At 45.2% G+C, this 12,132-nt stretch overlaps 1 protein-coding gene across 5 annotated transcripts in view; it reads right to left on the bottom strand.

Annotated features, from left to right (window-relative positions):
• FANCC (FA complementation group C) overlaps positions 1–7,369 on the bottom strand; it is a 214,408-nt gene extending 207,039 nt beyond the window's left edge. For 3 of the 5 annotated variants that reach the window (XM_023185263.2, XM_023185261.2, XM_023185262.1), the window contains exon 1: positions 7,183–7,369. The gene's annotated coding sequence lies outside the window, so the exon portion shown is untranslated. The remainder of the gene's footprint in view (positions 1–7,182) is intronic. The other 2 variants (XM_023185259.1, XM_023185258.1) reach the window with 1 other exon arrangement.
• Positions 7,370–12,132: the final 4,763 nt, after the last annotated feature.

Raw genomic sequence — 12,132 nt, 5'->3', positions numbered from 1 at the left:
AGACCACCCCCAGGACTCCTTAAACCAATCAAAGACCACCCCCAGGAGCTAGAGGTAGTATCAGTGTTCCCCAGAGCCCATACAATCGTGACTACTAAAAGAAAATCTAGGGTATGTTATGACAGAGAAGGGAGAAAAGGATGTTGGCACTCAACAAACATCAATGCAGTTATATAAAAAAAGAACATACCCTAAAGAAGTTGGCTAAGAGTTGTGGAAACAGGCATATATACATATGGCAATAATATGAACTGAAGTGCACAAGGACAGAGGAAAAGTCATTACGCATAACCACAAATGGTCATCAATAAATAAGGAGTTGGCCAGGCGTGGTGGCTCATGCCTGTAATCCCAGCACTTTGGGAGGCTGAGGCAGGCGGATCACAAGGTCAGGAGATTGAGACCATCCTGGCTAACACGGTGAAATCCCGTCTCTACTAAAAATACAAAAAATTAGCTAGGCGTGGTGGTGGGCGCCTGTAGTACCAGCTATTCGGGAGGCTGAGGCAGGAGAATGGCGTGAACCCAGGAGGCGGAGCTTGCAGTGAGCCGAGATCGTGCCACTGCACTCCAGCCTGGGAGACAGAGCGAGACTCTGTTTCTCAAAAAAAAAAAAAAAAATCAGGAGTTAACAAGGAAATCTATTGAGTACTGCAACTGAATGTACAAGTATAATTACAAAAACAGGATTAGGCTAAGTATGAGGCTTTATAATGTGATTGCTTTAAATAAACAACCACCACCAACAAAAACAAAATGACAACAACAAAAAGGAACCAGCCCCATAGGAGGGTGTTGGAAGTCACGAAGGTAAACGGCACCTCTAAAATCTTACAAAAGAAACAAAAGTGCCTGGCAATTCCATACCTTTGAACTGACCCAGGTAAAGAAGGAATCACAGACAAAGTCACAGCCCCCCCACTTTTTTTTTCCCCCAGAGATAGGGTCTCACAATTTTTCCCAGGATAGATTCGAATTCACAATCTACCAGCCTCAGCCTCCCAAATAGTTGGGACTACAGGTGCACAGCACTGCACCCAGCCAAATTCATATTGTTTAAATAAAGTCGCCTCTGAATCTGTGTGTGTGTGTGTGTGTATGTGTGAAAAACCGCAGTCTCAAACTGTCTTATGGGTAGTCACCAGAGTAACATATCTCAGATTCCACTAAAATAGCTAAATGTACATAAAATGCTTATATCATACATAAAATGTTTCTGAATTACAAAAGCGTCATTGGGGCTCTAGAGGAAAATAAAAACACAAGTCCCAGACATCTGAAAAATGAAAAACAGGGTGAAAGATAATGAGAAGTATAGTCACATCTAGTCAGGTCATCTGGGAACCTTCCACTGGATGCCCTAAGGCCGACCACAGTTCTAATCCTGTCCTCTTCTCCTCCCCTCCTAATCCCTGACCCCACTTTCCAGGATAATCTATACTGTTTCTAATTTGCAAAGGAATGGAAAGGCAGTTTCATCACTTCATAAAAGCCTGACACACTCTCACACAAACGTGTCTTTTGTTACGTGGAAGTGGGAGTAACCTTAGGATTAACTTTCACAATTCAAGAAAATGAAGAGACTAAATACTCTCACCACTCGTGATTTATTGAGGAATGTCAGAGCAAAGGTGATAAATCAGTCTGGGTCCAGTCAGTAGAAAGAAACTGCATAATAATTTGAATAAAGAAAGTCAACTATAAAGTTATTGCTGCTGTTGTCATTTTTTTCTTTTTAGAGAGAGGATCTCACTCTTGCTTAGGCTGGAATGCAATGATATAACCATGGCTCCAAGCAGCCTCGACCCCCTGGGCTCAACGATCCTCCCACATCAGCCTCCATAGTAGGGGGAACTACAGGCAAGCATACACCACCACTCCCAGATAATTTTGTGTTTTCTGTAGGACAGGGGTTTTGCTATGTTGCTCAAGTTTGTCTCAAACTCCCAGTCTCAAGTAATCCTCCCAAGCCCTACGGCCTGGCAAAGTGCTGGGATTACAGGCATAAGTCACCGTGTCCAGTCAAGAACTATTCACTGTAACAGGACTGGAGTAACAAGGTGTTTGCTAGTCAGAAGTAAACAGAATTCTACAAAACAGAGGAATAGCAGATATAAGAAGCCACTGCCCCTAGGGCTGAGGTGGGTGCCCTAAGGAAAAATACCCACTTCTTCCCAGAAATGGGATCAAGAACTTTTTGGAGGGAGCACAGCCATGGTTCACTGAATAGGAGATGTCTCTGTGGGTGCTGCACCAGCACAACTTGCTAGAAAACCACCTTTGGTAACCTGCCAGAAATCCATCCACTAGGGCGCCAGGAAAAGGTGTTCACAGGGAGGTGTCCCACCAGAGACTCAGTTACAAAATTGCTTGAAGGGGATGCTGAGGCACACAGTTGACTACTGGGTGCAGCTGATCACAGCGCACTACAAGAGCCTCTACTGGGGAAGATGCACACCACAGAAGCCGGCGCTGCAGAAGCACATATGCCAAGGACCCAGCGCTGGAGATGTGCACACGCCTGGGAACAGGTGCTGGGGCGGCACCCGCGCCCGGGAGCCAGCGCTGGGGAAGCGGCACACCCCAGGGAGCTAGCGCTGGCAAAGCACACTCACCAGGAGTGGGAGCTTAATTAAAAGCCCGCACACACTATGGGAGCTCAGCACTGGAGAAGCGCCACGTGTGTACATGGGAACCAGTGCTGGAGAAAGTGCGTGGGAGCTGGCGTTGGAGGCGGCGCGCACACACGTGCACAAGCTCGCTCTGGAGGAGTCACGGCCACGCGCGTGCACAACCTGCACTGGAGGAGTCACATGCACCCGTGCACTGGAGAAACTGAATTTGTAATTTTAAATTTCAGTATAAAGAAATATCCACGGCTGGGCGCGGTGGCTCAAGCCTGTAATCCCAGCACTTTGGGAGGCCGGGGCGGGCGGGTCACAAGGTCAGGAGATGGAGACCATCCTGGCTAACACGGTGAAACCCCGTCTCCACTAAAAATACAAAAAATCAGCTGGGCGTGATGGCGGCGCCTGTAGCCCCAGCTACTCAGGAGGCTGAGGCAGGAGAATGGCGTGAACCCGTGAGGCGGAGCTTGCAATGAGCTGAGATTGGGCCACTGCACTCCAGCCTGGGTGACAGAACGAGACTCCATCTCAAAAAACAAAAAGGAATATCCACAAACTGATGACTTTGTGAGTGAATTCTATCAAATATTTAAACAAAGAAATACCGATCCTTCACAAATTCTGAAAAAATAGGAGGGAACACTTCCCAACTCATTCTAAGATGCCAGTATTACGGTAATACCAAAGCCAGACAAAGACATCGCAAGACAAAATATTACTAATATTACTCATGAACATAATACAAAAATCCTAAACAAAATATTACTAAACCAAATCCAGCAATACGTAAAAAGGGTTATATAACATGACCAAATGGGATTTAGAATGCAAGGTTACTATAAATACACAAATCAGTTAATAAATCATATTGATAAAGGAATAAAACCAGTCATCTCAATAGATGCAGAAAAGCAACATTTCTAACATTTGTTCATAAGAATTCTCAACAATCTAGTAATAAAAGGAAAATCCTTCAACCTGATAAAGTGCATTTATGAAAAACTTACAGTTAATATCGTATCTAACAGTAAAAGATTAAATGTTTTTCCCCTAAGATGAGAAATAAGTTAATAATATACACTCCATGTCTATTCAGCAAACTGCTGGAGGGTCGAACCAGGCAAAAAATAAATTAACCAGGCAAAAAATAAATTAAAGGTATCCACATGGAAAGAAAATAAATAAAACTGTCTTTATTGGCATGATGTCGTATGTAAAAAATCCTCTGTAATTCACAAAAAACTGGAAGTAATCATCAAGTTCAACAATGAAGGTTGCAAGATACAAGATTAATAAATCAAGTGTATGTTTATATACTAACAACAATCCATAATGAAATTTTAAAAATAATTCGGCTGCTCTATGGAGTAGCCATTCTCTATTCCTTTGCTTTCTTAATAAACTTGCTTTCGGCCGGGCGCTGAAAGCAATATTACTGGGTTACAAAGATTACAAAGTGCTGGGATTACTCACACCTGTAATCCCAGCACTTTGGGAGGCCAAGGCAGGCGGATCACGAGGAACACGAGGTCAGGAGATTGAGACCAGCCTGGCCAATACGGTGAAACTCTGTCTCTACTAAAAATACAAAAATTAGCAGGCGCTTGTAGTCCCAGCTACTCAGGAAGCTGAGGCAGAAGAATCGCTTGAACCTGAGAGGCGGAGATTACAGTGAGCTGAGATCATGCCACTGCACTCCAGCCTGGGCAAACACAGAGGGACTCTGTCTCCAAAAAAAAAAAAACACTTTCGCTTTATCGATAAAAAAATTTTAATGAAATTTTAAAAATTCAATTCACACCACCATCAAAAACACTTCAAAATTAATTTACAAAAGGGCAAAATTTGTACACTGAAAATTACTAAATATTGCTGAGAGAAATTAAAGATCTCAACAAATGGAAAGAGATTCCATGTTCACGGTGAGATGGCAATTCCTCCCAAACAGATAACGCAAAATTAAATGCAATTCCTACAAAGTCTATCACAGCACGGTTTTTTGAAAAAAATGACAAACTGATACTAAACTTTATATGGAAATGTAAGGAACCCTGAACAGCCAAAAGAATTTTGAAAATGAAGAAAAACATTAGATAACTTATACTACCTGATTTCAAAACTTACTATAAAGCTGCCATAAACAAGACAGTGTGATGCCAATATAAAAGGCATACAGGCCTCTTGCCCTCAGTCCCATATTAAACTTGAGTTAGAAGATGCCGATCTCAAAATGAAGGCAAAACCATTGCCTGTTAGTGCCCAGTCCAACTTCGGTGGCCAATCCGAATTATCATTTTTTTTTTTCCAGACACGGTCTCAGTCTGTTGCCCAGGGTGGAGTGCAGTGGTGTAATCCCAGTTCACTGTGTCCTCGACCTCCTGAACTCAGGTGATCCTCCACCTCAGCCTCGCGACTAGCTGAAACCACAGCCCCACTCACTATGCCCGGCTAATTTTTTAACTTTTTGTAGAGACAGGGCTCTCTCTGTTGCCTGAGCTGGACTCGAACTCCTGAAATCAAGTGATCCTTCCACCTCAGCCTCCCAAAATGCTGGGATGACAGGCATGAGCCACCACGCTCTGCTTGTTATCTGAATTGTCTTCCCTTCTCCACTTCTGCATTTTTATTAAACACTGCAAAAACTGAGTGTACTTCTCCTGTCTGTATTCTTTCACATTAAGTCAATCACTCAAGATCCATAAACAAGACAGAGAATACACATATCCCAGCCTCAAATAAAACTTTTTAAAATCATTTGGTGTTCATTTCCAGCCTGATTTGAGGTCCTACCACTACCAACTTGGAACTACCACCCATGTGAGTTTCCTCTGGCTCTCTCCATGGCCCAGATAATCAATCCAACTTTCTACTGGACAGGCTGGTCTCCCTGTAGCTGGTTTTCATAAACACGAAATTCGTACAATTGTTATTGGAACTACTAGCTGAAATCTGGAACTGGTTAAAAGTACCATTTATTTTCAAAGGTACATGCACAGTTGCACATACATGCAGCAACACATCTTCCACGTCCAGCCAATCAATCAAGTTAATGCTTTTTATTAGAGAACAGAACAAAAAAATACCAATATAGAGCCTGCTTTTCTTTTGAGGCCTTGGTAAATGTTTTTCAAGAAATCAAAGAGAAAATATGACCGAATAAAGCAAAAATAAATTCGAATGTATATACAAAGTCCAATTCTCAGGAAGCAGGATCTTTTACTGTGGGTAGTGAGCTGGTGAAAAAGACCTCTGATATATCTAGGAAAACATTCTTTTTTGGTGCAGCCTTTCTTGTATATGAATAATGTATATGTGTGCTTACTTCCAGGTGACTCTGGTACAGCACATTACATGGAAACATCAATTTAAGTTTAACGTATAAAGTTGCAATGAACATGTTTTCTATCTAAGCTTATGTAATGAATGATCTCAACACATGGTATGAATTCTATCGCTTGTAACAACCCTGGAGGGGAGTAAGGAGAAAACGATCTGTCTGAGGGCATATCACTGACAGTGACTGACAGCCACAAAGAGCTGAAGTTGGGTGGCCCGAAAGTGCTCTGTTCATTTGATAAATGCTAAGTCAAATCACATCACAGTTTAGATGCACTAAATGGGGCACAGGTTAGAATGAAACCAGGTGCCCGGGAGTTTTCCAAGTTTCAGATTAGAACAAAAGTCCAGGCACATACAGGTGTTTGCTAGAAAACTCCTTGGTCTCTTCCCTGAAGATTCTGGTACCCAATTTCCCATGTTATAAAACTCCAAATCTTTTCCCCCATTCGCTACGCTGGACACGTAAGATTATAGAGGGTTCGTAGTTGTAAACGCACCCACCTAAAAAATTTAAAAGAGCAAAACCAACAAACAAACAGCACCTGAAAAATCTCTCACGGGCTTCGAAGGAGATGTGGCCTGGCGTCCACAAAAAGAGTGAAGGGAAGACACTGGCCCCTGCGAACCCGCCTCCCTCCGGGAATGAAAGGCGGAGGGCGGGAGGGGTAACACCGCGCCCCTCCCGGCGCCCCGGCGACTCGGGCTGGGGGGCAGGGGTGCGAGGGCCGGGGAGGACGAGGCCAGCCGTAGAGGGCGACCGGCTAAAGGGGCGAGCTTTTCACGGCTCCCACGGATCCCAGGCGGAGAAATTCACCTTTGCTCCTCTCCTTCGAAGAAGACATAGCCCCCTGCGCTCAATGAACAAAAACCACCAAAACGCCAACTCCCGGCTCCCGCCTCCCCGGGGGCTCCCTTCCGCGCGACCCCAGCGCGGGCTCCCGCCCCGGCTTGCCCCGCCCGGCCCCGGCCCCGGCCCCGCCCCGCGGGCTGGCACCGCCCGCCACCTCCCGCCTCAGCCTCAGCCTCAGCCTCAGCCCCGGCCTCAGCCCTGCGCCGGCGGGAACCCCTCTCGCCCACCGCGAGGCCCGCCGCGCCCACCCGCTCTCGCGAGCCTTCCCTCGCCCCTCGCCTCCTCCTCCCGCTCCCGCCGCTGACGTGTCGGCCAGACCCCCCGGGAAGCCTCCGCCCTCGCTGCCTTCTGCGGCCTGCCGCTTACCGGGTGGTCCTCGCGGGAGCTGTTTCAGCAGTTTGGGCAGTGGCGGAAAGGAAGCCACCGCCCAGGATCTGTGGCTTGAAAATCTGGCTTTGCCTCGTATTGGCTTTTTGTTCTGAGTGTTTTTGGAATTTTCCCGCGGTGGCTCGGCAGTGGAGCTGCGCGCGCACACGTGTCAGCAGTGCATTCTGGGGCCGGCGAGCAGCGCCGCGCGCTCCCGCGGCGTCGCGGGAAAATTCCGACGAATCTCGGGTCTGTGGGGCGGGGCGGGCGCGTCCGGGACGCCGGCGGAAGTGGGCCCGGCTGGGGCGGGCGCTAGGTGAGCGGAGTCGGTACCGCTCGGTTGTTCGGGTCTCGCGAGGGCCCCGCAGGGAGCAGCGCCGCAGCAGCGCCCGCGTAGAAGGGGCGCTGGCTTCTCCCATATTCTGTTCAAAATGTAGGGGAGATAAAATGGAAATTAGTTCTTTGGAAGAAAAGTTGAGGCTTTGTCAACGGGGTAAAACCTCTAAAATAAGATTGTCTAACTGCGTTCTCAACAATACCCACAAAAAAGTCATCTTCAGTTAATGATTTCCCCGGCCGCGCATCAGTTCCATACAGGGTGTGGTCCGGTTCAAGTCAGTTCAACGCTGTACTTAAACCACCCAAACAAATACTAATAGAATTTTCTCCAAACTCCCATTTATGACAATGGCATTAGCTTGTCTTAGTGAATTCTTTTTTCGTCTAGAATCTGACGAATTAAGCTTTCAAATGCCTTAAATCAATGCCTCATAACCATAAATCATAATCATAAAACTACAGCTTTGGCCCAGCACTTTGGGAGGCCGAGGCGGGCGGATCACGAGGTCAGAAGATCGAGACCATCCTGGCCAACACGGTGAAACCCCGTCTCTACTAAAAATACAAAACAGCCGGGCGTGGTGGTGGCGCCTGTAATCCCAGCTACTATGGAGGCTGAGGCAGGAGAATAGCTTGAACCAGGAAGTCGGAGGTTGCAGTGAGCCGAGATCGCGCCACTGCACTCCAGCCTGGCGACAGAGGGAGACTCCGTCTCAAAACAAAACAAAAAAAACTTCACATATACGTTCAAAAACACACTACAGGTGGGGCACGGTGGCTCACACCCCTAATCCCAGCATTTTGGGAGGCCGAGGCAGGTGGATCACCTGAGGTCAGGAGTTTGAGACCAGCCTGGTCAACATAGCAAAAAACCGTCTCTACTAAAAATACAAAAATTAGAGTGTACTCCCAGCTACTTAGGAGGCTGAGGCAGGAGAATTGCTTGAACCCAGGAGGCGAAGGTTGCAGTAAGCCAAGATGGCACTACTGCACTCCAGCCTGGGCAACAAAGCGAGACTCCGTCTCCAAAAACACCACCACAAAGCTGTGTGTGCTTGTAATTAAAAATAGCTCTCAAGTATTTAAACACTTCCAACTATTCCTATGGTGAAGAAATACCCATTTTACCAATGAATACTTTCAATTCAGAGACTAATTTGCAGAGGTTATACATTTATAAGTGATACAACAAGTATGTAGCATAGTGGTAGCGACAATCTTTTTAAGAATTAAAGGTAGTTAAAAAAAGGAACCGATCCAGAGGTTGAGACAAAACTGGCAGAATCTGCAACTACATTAAGGAATTTGGTGTTTAAATCCATTCTTGAAACTATTCCCTGCCAGTTAAGGAAGTCGGTGCTTTTTGATTGTTTCTTAATTTTAGATTGGGGGGGGTACATGTGCTTGTTTGTTACATAGGTATATTGTGTAATGGTGGGGATTGGGCTTCTGGTGTACCTGTCACCCAAATATTGAACATTGTACCCAATAGGTAATTTTTCAGCCCTCACCCCCCTCCCACCCTCTCCCTTTTTGGAGTCCCCAGTGTCTTGTTATTCCCATTCTTATGTGCATGTATACCTATCGTTTAGCTCCCACTTATGAGAACATGCAGTATTTGATTTCCTGTTTCTGAGTTTGTTCACTTAGGATGATGGCCTCCAGCTCCATCCATGTTGCTGCAAAACATTTTTTCATTCTGTTTTACAGCGGAGAGGTCGATGCGTTTTTGATGTGTGCATAGTGTAACGTGGATAAATCAAAAAGCAAGTCCTGGGTAGGGAGATACACGCCTGAGGGGCACTCTTCGTGGTAACTTGACCATGAGAAAGTCACCTCTGTGGTAACAAATCGAGAGTGAGCTAATGTTTAAGTTCTGCATTTACCAGCAAAGAAAGCAAGTAAAGTATGTATTTCTTCAGAGAAACTATCTATTTTGGTACCCACATCCTTTTACATATTTGCTGAAAAATCATTTTTAGTGTTTGTTAATGATTGATGTCTTGCCATATCCCAGTTTTCTGTCTTTTTAGTTCAGTGGTTAATAAAGAATTGCTAGGCTCATCCAACTTTGCAGTATATGAAATGACACCATGTTTAGGCCTCATGTAGACCTAAATGGGAAGCATACATAGCATAAAGATCCAAACTTAAATTTATAGGGATTCATTTTGCCTGGCATTCATATACATGGAACTATCTTAATAATATTTTAAGCAATAATGAGATGTTCACTTTGTAAAATGCCCGGAAAGTTTCCAGAGAAACAGATATTTCAATACAAACCCTCTTTTGAATTGAATCATAAAATTGATTATGGGTGATCCGATGTGTGTGTGTGTGTGTGTGTGTGTATGGGGTTTGATTTGTTTGTTTGAGACTGGGTCTCACTCTCACCCAGGCCGAAGTGCAGTGGTGCAAACACAGCTCCCTGCAACCTCGACCTTCTGCACTCAAGCAATTCAGCCGCCTCAGCGGCACCAAAGTGTTGGAATTACAGGCGGGGGTCACTGGGCCCAGATATATGTTACTCTGGAATACAGTTTTGGTTGTAGAGTATAGAACCCTATCACAAATAATGTAGCAAAAATGAAAAATGGCCTATTTAGGTGAAAATTATTACATTGTTTACATTAAATATTTTACATTCTAGAGGAAAACAACACAATTGGCTGAGTGCTGCAAAGTTCCTGATATTATCAAACCTTCCCTCAAAGTTCAACAAACAGAATCAACTATCTTAGAATCCACGATGTGGAAACCATTGTACCAAGACTCCTACTTCCAGAATTAGTTCAGACACCACCCACCTGGTTTCCAGTCCTTATTTGGCACCCCAACATTTAACATTATCTTTTCTTTCTTTCTTTTTTTTAATTTTTTTTTCTGAGACAGAGTCTCACTTGGTGGCCCAGGCTGGAGTGCAGTAGCATGATCTCAGCTCAGTTCACCGCAATCTCTGCCTCCCTGGTTCAAGTGATTCTTGTGCTTCAGCCTCGCGAGTAGCTGGGATTACAGGCACGTGCCATCACGCCCTTAACACTAGCTTGTCCATGGCTTTGGTATTTGCCTCTTGTGCCTCAGTTGTGAATAATGCATGTTGAAGTTCCAGGCACTGGGCTAACTCCTTAGCCTGGGTTATTTCCTTTGATTCTCACAGTGATCTTATGTAATCCACAGTGGTAATATTCCACCTTCACAGATACAGGAACTCATGCACAGAGCCATCTCTTCTAGTGGAGGGTGGAACCTGACTTCAACTCCATTCACAGTGGCTTCGTACTTACAGTGTTCTTGCTCCTGGCCAGGCTGATGACTTGGAGACAGGGCACAGGGTAAGGTGATCCCAGAGGCTTCTACACTCTCATCACCACATTACTTTCCCATTAAAACATTCCCGCTGAGGAAATGTCAGTTGAATTAGAGAAGAGAACAATGAGAGTTTTTTTTGTGCCAGAAACACTTTAAGAAACAGAGCAGATAATAGTGCCTGGCTTTGATCTGCCACCCCAAGGGGAATAGGCCAAGGAAGGGATGGCTGCAGGGGATGGAAATTCATGGAAAAGGGGAAATGTATTATAAATGCTGCATAGAATCTGCCCCTTCTACCCGCCCCTGACATGCTCACTCCCTAGGCTCTGCTGAAAGAATGCACCTAGGAGGACATGTTTGTACTAGAGCCTCCATTGCTAGCCACAGCTAATTGAACCAGGGATGGTAGCCTGACCCTAGCTGAACCAATCAAACTATTGCTGGGGAATTTGGAATTGCAACACTGAGAGACTGTAACACCTCTACACAACAGGAGCTAAAGCCCTCACGCCAACTGGAGTTACGGGGGAAAGAAAAAAATGTAAGTAGCAAAGAAAGTCGGCTGGCAGAGAAAGCAAAATGAGGTTGAAAGGCTATTATTTATTCTGTGAGAGAGAGGGGAGCTTCTATTCCTTATTTTTTATTTTTAAGCCTAATTTTAAGGTAAACTGACTATATTTTTTTCTGTTCTTAGTGGTCCACAAGATTCCCCCATATCCTTGCAACAGTCACCCCTTTACCTATGCTGACTTCAGTGAGTTTCTCTCCCTCACTGCAAAGCAAGCCCTGACTAAGAACCTGGAGATGGCAGCTCTTCATTGTGTCACTGGGCATCAGCACTTTGACTGCGCCTACTTGATAAATTAATCAATAGACACCTAATGCGAGATTACCATAGGGAACAAAAAATAGCTTTTCCGTACCCATCCTAGGTTCATGGCTGAGGCCTCCATGATAAAAGACAGATTAACAAGAGCAAAGCGTAGATGTTGCATGTGAGTTTCCCATGACATAGGAGCCTTCCTAAGGAAAGGAAGACCCAGAGCAGCTGTTAAACTTGTGTGTTTCTATGCCGGGTTTCATGAAGAGTGGACAGTTGTGGGGAGATATAGTTGAATAAAGATGGGAATAAACTGGGCGGGGGGGGGGGGAATTTAGCAAGGCTTATTTGTTCAGATTTTTCTCTGTAACCCTTCAGTCTTCAGAGATAAGAAAGTACCTTTCCTGTGGATATAGGTACTGTGGATATAGGCAGCGCTTCTTACATGAGGGCCTTAGGACCTGCTTCATGGAAAGTTC

The sequence above is a fragment of the Piliocolobus tephrosceles genome, chromosome 14 (genome assembly GCF_002776525.5).
Source record: "Piliocolobus tephrosceles isolate RC106 chromosome 14, ASM277652v3, whole genome shotgun sequence".
In the NCBI taxonomy this organism is placed as follows: Eukaryota; Metazoa; Chordata; class Mammalia; order Primates; family Cercopithecidae; genus Piliocolobus; species Piliocolobus tephrosceles.
The sequence above is the reverse complement of the archived record's forward strand: the minus strand, read 5'-3'. Positions and strand labels throughout refer to the sequence as shown.